The sequence below is a fragment of the Tarenaya hassleriana genome, unplaced genomic scaffold (assembly GCF_000463585.1).
Source record: "Tarenaya hassleriana unplaced genomic scaffold, ASM46358v1 Cleome135, whole genome shotgun sequence".
Taxonomy (NCBI): domain Eukaryota; kingdom Viridiplantae; phylum Streptophyta; class Magnoliopsida; order Brassicales; family Cleomaceae; genus Tarenaya; species Tarenaya hassleriana.
The window spans coordinates 157207-169604 of NW_010964048.1; the positions used below are offsets into that span (position 1 = coordinate 157207).

The window sequence follows — 12398 nt, forward strand, 5'->3', positions numbered from 1 at the left end:
GATTGAGAGGGCGCTTTGCGATTTGGGCGCAAGTGTCAGTTTGCTGCCTCTCTCCATATTCAAGAAGCTTAATGTCGGTGAGCTGAAACCGACGAGGATGGCACTGCAATTGGCCGACCGATCAGTGAAGTATCCCGCTGGGATCTTGGAAGATGTGCCTCTGAAAGTAGGGGAATTCTATGTTCCCGTCGACTTTGTGGTTCTGGACATGCCGGAGGATTCTAAAATCCCCATCATACTTGGTAGGCCGTTTCTGAACACGGCTGATGCTGTAGTGCATGTCAGAGAAGGAAGACTTACGATGAAGATCGGAGATGAGACGGTTGAATTCAGACTTGATCAGAATCTCAAGCAACCGCATTTGAGTCTTCCTTCTACCTAGACCTGATCGACACGTTGGTCGACGAAGTGAGGGATGAATTTAGAGAGTCAGATCCCCTCGAGATGGCATTGAACGCAGTACAAGACAGCATGTACTGCGATTGGGAGGAAGTCCAGAGCATTGTCCGGACTTTAGATGACAACTCATCGATTGAGCTAGAGGGCTGGAAATACAGGGCCATTGAGCCCTTATCTTGTTCTGCCCGCGAGCTCCCTTGGCTAAGGGACGAGGAAAACGGAGAGGAGCCATCACCTTCTCCAAGTCATCAAGCTCCGGTCTCCTCCATTCAAGTCAAGCAGCCCGATGTGGAGACGAGCGGGAAGAAAGATTGGGATCCAGAGAGCGCGCCTAAGGTGGAATTGAAGCCCTTACCACAAGGGCTTAAGTCTGAATTTCTCGGACCTAATTCTACTTACCCGATCATTGTTAATGCTGCCTTGACTGATGTGGAACTAGCTGAATTAGTTGCATTGCTTAGAGAGTATAGACAGGCCTTGGGTTACACTCTAGATGACATTAGAGGCATTAGTCCATCCCTTTGCATGCACCGCATTCATCTAGAAGATAGTTCCAAAACCTCCATTGAGCATCAACGTAGGTTGAATCCCACCATGAAGGAGGTAGTGAAGAAGGAAGTGCTCAAATTGTTAGATGCCGGTATCATTTACCCGATTTCGGATAGTGCATGGGTTAGTCCCGTGCAAGTTGTACCAAAGAAGGGGGTATCACTGTGGTAGAAAATGAGCGTAATGAATTGATACCCACTAGGACGGTTACGGGTTGGAGAATGTGTATTGATTATAGGAAGCTGAATTCCAACACCCGTAAAGACCATTTCCCGTTACCCTTCATCGACCAAATGCTAGAGAGGTTAGCCTTGCATTCCCACTTTTGCTTTCTTGATGGCTACTCGGGATTCTTTCAAATCCCCATTCACCCTAGCGACAAGGAGAAAACCACCTTTACATGTCTATATGGCACCTTTGCATACCGTAGGATGCCCTTTGGTTTATGTAATGCACCGGCAACATTTCAGAGATGCATGACTGCTGTGTTTTCTGATCTCATCGAGGATGTTATGGAGGTGTTCATGGATGATTTTTCTGTCCATGGGCCCTCCTTTCCCGTGTGTCTAATGAATTTGCGCCGAGTGTTGGACAGGTGTGTTGAGGCAAATCTTGTGCTGAATTGGGAGAAGTGCCATTTCATGGTCCAAGAGGGCATTGTGCTAGGCCACAAGATTTCGAGAAGAGGGATAGAGGTTGATCGAGCAAAGGTTGAGGTGATAGAGAAGTTGCCGCCTCCAAGGAATGTTAAAGGAATCCGGAGTTTTCAGGGACATGCCGGGTTCTACAGGAGGTTCATCAAGGACTTGTCGAAGATTTCGAGGCCTTTGACCGAACTACTTGCAAAGGACGTGCCTTTTGAGTTCACCCATGAGTGTCAGGCCGCCTTTGAAACTCTGAAGAAGGCATTGATCTCTCCACCCATCATTCAGCCACCAGATTGGGAAGCTGCCTTTGAGCTTATGTGCGACGCTAGCGATTTTGCAGTGGGGGCTGTTTTGGGTCAGAGGAGAGACAGGAAGCTCCACGCCATATACTATGCGAGTAGAACGTTAGACGATGCTCAGATGAATTATTCTACAACCGAAAAGGAGCTACTCGCCATAGTATTTTCCTTTGAGAAGTTTTGGTCTTATTTGGTCGGTTCGAAGGTGATCGTCTATACTGACCATGTTGCCTTGAGATATCTCCTATCCAAGAAGGATGTCAAGCCGAGGTTAATCAGATGGATTCTCTTGCTGCAAGAGTTTGACTTGGAGATCAGAGATAGGAAGGGTACAGAGAATGGAGTGGCCGACCACTTATCTCGGATTGAGCGACATGAAGATATTCCCATTGATGATTGTCTCCGAGATGATTGCGTGATGGTTGTCCAAGTGAAAGAGAGAGACCCGTGGTATGCTGATATTGTGAACTTCATTGTTAGCGGGTATGTCCCCCACGAGCTGGATTACAACGGGAAGAAGAGGTTCTTCAGAGACATCAAGGATTATTTTTGGGAAGAACCTTATCTCTTCAAGAGAGGCAAGGATGGCCTCTTTAGGAGATGTGTGCCCGAAGAGGAAGTCCGAAGTGTGATTCATCATTGTCACTCTTCGGACTATGCTGGTCATTTTGGAGCATCGAAAACCTCGGCTAAAATTCTTCAAGCCGGGTTTTATTGGCCATCAATGTTCAAAGACGTTCATCAATACGTCTCCTCTTGCGATGCTTGCCAGAGAACGGGGAACATCTCCCGCCAAAACTTGGTGCCTAACTTTTTCCATAGTGTCCGCCAAAAATGACTAAGAAATTTGGAATCTCGATCCGACACTATTGTTTTTAGAAGGCCATGCAAAAGGACTACTTCTCTAAAGAAGAGGTTAGCGATGTGTTTAGCATCGTCTGTTTTGGCACAAGGCACAAAATGAGCCATTTTCGAAAACTGATCAACTACCACGAAGATAGAATCCTTGTGTTGCAGTTTAGGCAATCCTAGGACAAAGTCCATAGAGATATCGACCCAAGGGTGGCTAGAAATCGGTAAGGGCATGTATAAGCCGTGGAGGTGCACTTTGGCATTCTATGCACTTTGCACAAAATTTTCGAATGACTTTCTTGAGGTGTGGCCAATAGAAATGTTCTTGAAGAATGGCCAAAGTCTTGTCGACTCCGAAGTGTCCAGCAAGAGCCCCGCCATGGGCTTCTCGGAGTATGACGTCTCTCATCGAACCTTGAGGAATGCACAAACGCTTCTCTCGGAAGAGATAGCCGTCGTGTAAGTAAAATGGCCCGTAGGCGCCTCGCTCACACTCCTGAAAAATATGTCCGAAATCTGGGTCATCCTTATAGAGCTCCTTAAGATATTCAAATCCGAACATTCGAGCTTCCATGACAGATAGTAAGGCGTGGCGTCGAGACAATGCATCTGCAACTATGTTATCTTTTCCCTTTTTGTACTTGGTTACGTAAGGGAAGGTCTCAATAAATTCTAGCCACTTGGCATGCCTTCTTTTGAGTGTGGTTTGACCCTTAAGATGTTTAAGTGTCTCATGGTCAAAATGAACCACAAACTCCTTGGCTAACAAGTAATGTTGCAAAGTCTCCAAAGCTCTCACCAATGCGTATAGTTCCTTGTCGTACGTTGGGTAGTTGAGAGTAGCCCCACTAAGTTTCTCGCTGAAGTATGCAACGGGCTTTTTCTCTTGCATTAGGACAGCCCCTATGCCTATTCCAGAGGCATCGCACTTGATTTCAAAAGTTTTGTCGAAGTTCGGGAGAACTAAGACCGGTGCGCTAATTAGGCTATCCTTGAGAGCTTGGAATGCTCGCTCTTGCTCGACCCCCCATTCAAATGGTACGTCCTTCTTAATCATCGCAGTGAGGGGAGCAGCGAGACTACTAAAATCGTGTATGAAACGCCGATAAAAGCTCACGAGTCCGTGAAAACTCCGGACTTGTCCGATGGTGGTCGAGGTCGGCCAATCTTGGATGGCTCGCACTTTCTCCTCATCGACCCTCAACCCTCTAGAGCTAACCACGAATCCTAGGAATATGATCTCATCCGTACAGAACGAACACTTCTTGAGGTTCGCATACAAGTTTTCTTTTCGGAGAGTGGTTAAAACTTGCTCTAGATGTCTTGCATGATCCTCAGAATTTTGACTGTATATGAGGATGTCATCGAAATAGACTACTACGAATTTTCCAATGTAGGGTCTCAAGACTTGGTTCATCAATCTCATGAAAGTGCTCGGGGCATTGGTGAGCCCGAAGGGCATCACGAGCCACTCGTATAAGCCTTGTTTTGTTTTGAAGGCGGTTTTCCATTCATCGCCTTCCTTCATTCGTACTTGATGATAGCAACTCTTTAAATCTATCTTGGAAAAGATCGTGGCTCCACTGAGCTCATCAAGCATATCGTCGAGCCGGGGTATGGGATGTCGGTATTTGACGGTGATGTTGTTTATGGCTCGAAAATCTACACACATGCGCCAAGTCCCATCCTTCTTCGGCACTAGTAGCACCGGGACTACGCAAGGGCTAAGGCTTTCGCGAATATATCCTTTTTCCAAAAGGTCGCGGATATGTTTTTCGAGCTCTTGGGTCTCGGTTGGGTTCATGCGATAAGCCGGACGATTCGGCAAGGGAGCACCGGGTATAAGGTCGATTTGGTGCTCGATGCCTCGAAGAGGAGGAAGTCCCGCCGGAATGTCTTCGGGGAACACATCCTTAAACCGCTCAAGAAGTCGGGAAATGGCTGGGTTATCGTGTGACCCTTCGGTATGAAGACCCATGAGGTCCTTAAAAACCAAGAGAAGCACTGATTGGTCTCGTCGGATGGCCTTTCCAACTTGGCTAGCCTTAAGGTAAAAATTTTTATTTTTCGGTTCAGATTCCTTGGCTAGTTTAACTTGCATTTCGTGCACTTGAGAGGGACTAAGTGGCGCTAGCACAACATTCCTTTTGTTGTACATGAACGAATATTGGTTAGCGCGTCCGTTGTGAGTCACCTCTCTATCAAATTGCCATGGCTGTCCTAAAAGGATGTGTCCAGCCTGCATCAGTACAATGTCACATGTGACTTTCTCCTGGTACCGACCGATGCTAAAGGGTATTTTGACCCTTTCGGCAACTTTGATTTCCCCTTGGTTGTTAAGCCATTGAAGCTTGTAGGGGTGTGGGTGTTTTTCAGGAACTAAGCCTAATTTCTTAACCATATAGGCGCTAGCGACGTTTGTGCACGACCCACTGTCTATAATCATACCGCATACTTTTCCTTGTACGGTACATCGCGTATGGAAGATAGTTTCTCTCTGGACTGTCTCATCCGGGTTCACTAAAGTGCTAAGCACTCGTCTAGTGACTAGGAGTTCACCACTATCTGGATACTCGATTTCTTCTTCGAGATCATCCGCTTCCTCTTCATCCATAGACTCGTATTCTCCTTTGTCCGTAATGATCATAGCTCTTTGGTTCGGACATTCACGAGTCATATGTCCTCGTCCTCGACACTTGTAACACATAATCTCTCTAGAATGAGTGTCTCGAGGAGTATCACCGATTGTCTTAGAGTGCGATGTTTCTGGGGCCTTTCCTTTGTCCCGCAATTCACGAGTACCATTGTTCTCGGTGAATTCTCTCTTGGGTGTGGTCGTATGTTTTGGGTTTGGGAATGAGTTACTAGGTGAAGCCTTAATCTTCCCAAATCGGCTTTGTTTCCGTTGGTCTTGCTTCTCAACTTGTGTGGCTAAATGAAGCAACTCGTGGAGATCATGATATGGATGGCGCTCAATCTTTCGAGCGATCCGTTCTTGCAGTCCATCCAAGAACTGTGCCATAACCATCTCCTCGTCCTCATCGAGTTCTAATCGACTCCTAAGATGCTCAAATTCCTCATAATACTCTTCAACCGTCCTAGCACCTTGAGCGATTCTACGATATCTTCTTTGGAGATCACGGTGAAAGTGAGGGGGAACGTATCGTTTACGCATGAGGGTTTTCATCTCACGCCACATTGCCACCGACTCACAATGAGTTCTCCTTCGCTCGTTTACTTCCCAATCCCACCACGTAAGAGCGTGTTCAGCAAGTTGTGCGGCTGCGTATTGGACTTTACTTTGATCCGTGTACGCATAACAATCGAATATGTTATCCATCCTACGCTCCCAATCCAAGTACGCTTCGGGATCTACTTTTCCTAGAAACAATGGAGGTTTGAGCTTGAGCTCGGGCGGCCCGCGATAAGCACGGGGCTGTTCTCGGTAAGGATCCTCTTCGAGGTCATTAAACTCGTCTCGTCTATGGTTTACCCTAGCTCTAGCTCTCGGGGGTGCTCGTCGTCTAGGTGGTTCTTTATATTCCGAATCCTCATCGTCTACCCGACCTCGCGGCCTATGCCTTGGCTCTAGATCACTCTCTTCGTCGATTGGCTCGGGTGTGCGGTTTGGGTTTTGCCTAGGTCGTACTACGGGTTCATGGTGTCGTTGCTCAGCTTCCCTAACGGTTTGGATTTGGGGAATAGACTCTTCTAACCTAGACAACCGGTTCATGATCTGTTGTAAGGCTTGAAAGATCCTACGCGTTGAGCATTACGAGTAGATACCAGTCAGATCCAGGTGAGTCGCACTGGATCGCCGTCAAGAACATCCTGAAGTATTTGAGAAGGACTAAGAATGTGTTCTTGGTATACGGTGGGTCGGAAGACGAGCTCTCTGTAAAGGGTTACACCGATGCTAGTTTTCAGTCTGACCCGATGACTACAGATCGCAGTCTGGCTATGTTTTCTGCTTAAACGGAGGCGCTGTTAGCTGGAAGAGTTCCAAGCAAGCGACCGTTGTAGATTCTACTACAGAAGCTGAGTATATTGCAGCGTCGGACGCAGCAAAGAAAGCTGTTTGGATCAGAAAGTTTGTTGGCGACTTGGGTGTCATTCCTAGTGCTGATAACCCTCGGCTAGACTCGACGTTATCGCCTTCGTTGGATAAATCGTTTGCACTCATGATTCTCTCTATCCTCGCACGATGCAAATAACGAGCACAACAAACAAATGGATCCACACTCAACAGGAAATAGCAGAAAAATAGACGTGCTTAACGCAAACAACACAATCAAACGTGCTACAAGCAACGTGCCAAGCGATATTACGTGCGAATGTGATATATAACAAGCAACCGATAATAACATGAACGTGCTATCAATCAAGGTTCCCTCAACGATCAATCAACGATGATGAAACACAAACGCTTAGATTTATAGAGGGAACAATAGTAGGTAGAACGTGCAACACAACACGGTGATTCAAACAATGATTCAAACGGTTATCAACAACGAGGATTGCAATAAGTAACGATATTACGATCAGACCTATATGTGTGCTATCACATCCTCACTTGAGTGTCACAAACAGTAGATTATCAATCTAGACGTGCAATCGACTCACTCCAACACGGATTCAATAAGCAAAGACAAAACGATTTTGTTTTTTTTTCGGTAAAATCAACAAACACTTGGCGTGCGATTTTAATCAAAACAAAAGAGATTGCAAGGGAGGAACGAAACAACCAAAAGGAGGGCTGATGGATCGATGTAGATGGGGTTTCCGGGGCTGTGACTCCACAGATTTGCTGCAAGACACGTATAAGTGATCAACTCTTTATGATGACGAAAAAATTATCGGTAATACGAAATTGTTTTTGGTGCAATATGATTTTCGGTTTATAGAAACGAAATGAACAATGAAAGAACAATAAAAGGAGAGATCTCACCGGGTTTAAGCCGTCGTTGGAGCGTTAAGCTCTGATACCAAAATGATACATGCCTCGCGGAAGAGAACTCGGGGAAAGATAGAGTGGTTCCGGAATTCGATCACTCACCGAAGGGATCGACACTCGAACTCGAATCTGGAAATTAAATGGTTGCGGGGTAGAAGGATAGGGGCTCGGACAAACCGAAACCGAAACCGAAACAAAATCTTCGGACACACCAAGGAGGGTGAGCTCGGACCAACCGAAACTCGGGAGTCGGACAAACCGAAAAATTCTCGCACGCAAGGGTGAAAGAAGAATAAGTCGAAGACTTGGGAAAAAAAATCTCTAATTGCATAAAACGTGTCCTCAAATGAAAGATGACAATCATTTAAATAGAAAACAACAACTCAAGGAAACTTGTTGCGCAAGAAGCTTCCTTTTGGGGCTTGACTTGTTGCTCAAGCATCAAGGTTTTCGGGATAGGAAATGTTCCTCGTGCTCGGGACGAAGATCGGAATGGCGTAGCTGTCCTCGGCCAACGGCTCGCTCAAAAGTCGGGACACGAACGTGTTGAAACGTTGTCGGAGCGCTCGTGTCTTGGATCGCGTGAGAGGGGGCTCGGTGCGGCCAATGACGGATGAAATAGGCACGAGGGCTTCGTCGATGACGTCCCGAGGAATCCCGTCCCTCCGTAGCTCCGCTCCACTAAGCTCTACGCTTGCTCCTCCGTTAAGCTCCTTGCTTGCTCCGTTGTGCTCCTCGCTCGTCGTCTCGTCCGTGTCGGCAACTAGCAGTCCGATGTCCTCATCAGTGATCCGTTGTCTCCCTACCTATTTATTATTTCTATGGAGGCATTGTCTAGGAAGTTGGATAAATCTGCAGCCATCGGACATCTACAACTACACACGAAGTGTGCTGACCCATCTGATCTTCGCCGATGATCTGGTAATTTTCTGCAAAGCAACTCAACAATCACTGCAAACTATTCAGAGTTGCCTAACATGGTTTGGAAGGAATTCTGGCTTGGAGATAAACCCAGGGAAGTGTGAGATATTCCTTGGAGGCTTATCGGACCAGAGACAACAAGAGCTGGCAGCATTCATGGGCATAGCACTTTGCAAGTTTCCGATGAGGTACCTGGTGGGTCTTCCAGTGAGTACTCAGAGATTATCAAAGACAGATTATGAACCCTTGATGGAGAGAGTTAGAAACAAAGTTAGCAGTTGGTCAAGCAAGGTACTATCTTATGCAGGGAAGATCCAATTGGTCGCAACAGTGATATATGGCATGGTAAACAGTTGGAGCCAAGTTTTCCTACTTCCTAAATATCTCCTCAAACAAATCGATGGAATATGCTCCAAATTCCTCTGGCAAAACTCGGCAACCAGATCTGGAAGAGCGAGAGTAGCATGGAACACAATTTTTCTGCCAAAGCGGGAAGGTGATTTAGGGTTAAAGAAACTAGAAGATTCAAACAAAGTTTTTCGGTTGAAGATGATTTGGAGTCTCTTTAAAGATGCTAGCTCACTTTGGGTGGCTTGGATCAAGAAAAATGTATTAAAGAGAGGATCCTTTTGGAACACAACACCTACCCCTAGAATGTCGTGGAATATCCGAAAGTTATTGAAGTTGAAAGAGCTGGCCACACAATACATCAAATGTCGGATCGGGAATGGAAACACGGCGTCCTTTTGGCACGATAGTTGGACTACCTTCGGACCTCTGCTCGAATATATTGGAAACAATGGGCCTAGACTACTCAGAATTTCCATTACCGGCAAAGTAAGTGCAGCAACATCAAGGGGAAATTGGTTCCTTCCTGGGGCTCGGTCCCAAAGGATTCAGGAACTCCAGATACGCTTGCTATCAATCTCGGTACCTGATCAGTCCGCTGGAGATGACAAGTATGAATGGAAAGTGGCAGAAAATGTGTACTCACATCAATTCTCAGCAGCAGCGACATGGAAGTTACTGTGTGAAACAACACCTCAAGTGCCTTGGGAGCGAATGGTATGGTTTAAACAAGCGATACCATGTTATGCATTTGTACATTGGATGGTTATGCAGGGAAGGCTGCCAACACGGGATCGATTGCGGCGTTGGAATGCAATACAGGACTCAACATGTGTCCTCTGTGCCGAAGAAGAAGAATCACATGCCCATCTCTTCTTCCGGTGCCCTTACGGTGTGGAGATCTGGCAGGGGATGGCGAGAAAGATTTGGAGCAGCCCACCAGGTGACCTAGCCATATGCAACTCTTGGTTAATGGAGTTCTCCAATCTGATGGCAGGAACCGAAAGATATTAATGCAGTGCCTCATTCAACACATCATCTACGAGATCTGGAAAGAGCGAAACTCACGTATATTCTCCAGCATTTCGATGGTTGTACAACCTCTGATGGTGCGTATCGATCGATCAATCTGAACTACCCTCCTGTCACTCAACATGCTCGAGAAAACCGAAGCAACACTCTGCTTCAGGATTGGTATTCACTTACGACTACGCGAGAGATATTAGACGAAGGATGAAATTGCTATAAAATTTTATCCTGACACAGGATTTTTAACGATAGCTTTTAATGTGGATTTGGATTCTGTATTATGTAACCCAATTTTGAAGAATACAAAACACATTATATACAAAAAAAAACATCAAATTCTATAAAATCTTCAACAACTGGCCCTCTGCTCTCGCTGTCATCTACTGGTTGGTCCAGCTTGATCGCTACCACCACCATTTATCTTCCAACTCCTCCTCCTTCCTCGAAGCCAACTCCATGAATTCCTACGCCGTCGACAGCTATCGCCACTACATTCGCGGCGAGGATTACTTAGAAAGTGATTTGGACGCTGAATTTCTGGGGAAGCTGGAGAGGGAGAAGAGCAGTGTGGCGGAGACCATCGCTGCTTCTGAGAAGTCTGCCACCGAGCTGGAGGCTAAATTGGAGGCTCTGAGGAAAGGCCCATCTCAGAAGGAGGCTTTAGAGAAAGTGAAGGCCGACCTGGAAGAGGATGCCAACAAGTTCGGCACCATCATCGGGGAATATACTGCTCGGAATTCGGAGATCGAGAGAGTTCTGGAAGAGAAACTCGAGGAACTAAATGTGAAGCAGGAGGAGAGACGACGGGTGTGCGAGGAGAGTGAAGAACTGAAGAAGAGGGTTGAGCTTCAAAGTTTCAATGCAAGAGACGCCGAGAGGATAAAAAGGGAGTTGCAAGCTGTAGATCGGGATATCGCCGAGGCCCGAGGTTGCCAGAGACGCTTGGGAACTCAACACCCAGATCCGGAATCAAATTCACGAGCTTCATACTCTTGCCATGGATTGCAACCAAGCTTTCAGTAGGTTAGTCCACCACTTGACATCTACTCTCTTGATTCATCTGTGAAAAAACATATATTGATATTATGGAAGAATTCATATGAGAGGGGGGGATGAAGTAGATATATTCACATTGTCCCCTTACCTTGACCATTGTACTCATATTTAGCACTGGTTTTTCTTGTGCGGTTGAGGACAGATTGAAGATGGACAGTCAGTACAATTTAAACGAGAAGGGGTCAACACACCTTCAGAGGTGATGGGCGCCGACTACAAATATATGGTGAAGCCTGCGTTGTTATCCTTTGCTGATGGGATAAACAAAAACTTCATGGGGAGACTGGAGGAGCTGATCACCCTTCAACATCAATCCTCTGAAATGGCTTCTAAGATCACAATCAAAGAGAGACCCTTCTTGGGTTGCTTCAGCGGCAGATTGATGAAGTAAGTTTGCATATATATATATATTAAACTCCCATTGTATCAGATGCCCTGGCCATTGGCTTTTGCTCACCTCTCAATCCATTCTGTTTCTGTAAATGCAAACTATGTCATCAATGATCCAACAAATGACATTCAAGCAACCTGGGTTTTACTCAACAGCCTGAGTTAGAAGATGGGCAGCTATGTTTTCCTGAATATGTTGGTTTGTTCCTGAGGCTTTATTGCAACGTTTTCATTTTCAGATTGAAGAGAAGATAAATGCAGTGAGAAAGGAAATACAAGACTTCTCTGCAAAATGTGATGCTGAGGCAAAAGTGATGGTAGAAACTATCCATCTGAACTGAGATTGCAAGAAGCAGTTCAACAAAGTGAGGAGGAGGTCCAAGCTTATGCTGCCCAACTCTATGCACTTATCGACTCGGTGTCCAAACAAAAAGAGTACATGGACATGCATATCTCAAAGATAAAAAATGGAGTTGCAGAGGTTGCTACAACTGTTTCAGATGTGTATAAAGGGAGCTTCAAGATGCACCTTGATGTTTAAACCGCTGAACCAACCAGAGGTAACATAAAGTTGCTCACTTTTTTTTTTATGGTTGAATCTCTTAGTGAGAGCATGCTTTCTTGGACTTACTACGATTGCGCAATTCACAGAACCCTTGCTTCGTTGCCTTTTCTATCCGATCAATATAAGAAAAAGATCTTTGCGTTATATCTAGTCTTAATAATTGAATCATTTAGATCCAGTGATGCGTGGAATCAGAACAAAAACATTCAAACCAGAGTGATATGCCCTCCCGTGTTTATGTCAGAGGCTGGAGGAAGAAGGCAGAGGAGGCAAGGGCAATAGGCGAGTATGGGATCGACAGTTGTTTTATTGGGTTGACGATGATGTTCTGCATTTTGGGTTGTCCATGATATTCTGCATTTTGGGTTAACGATAGTGTTCTGCATTTT

General features: G+C 45.8%; 1 pseudogene; it reads left to right on the top strand.

Moving 5' to 3' along the window:
• The window catches only part of LOC104807987, a 96123-nt pseudogene extending 84138 nt beyond the window's left edge, over window positions 1-11985 (top strand).
• Window positions 11986-12398: the final 413 nt, after the last annotated feature.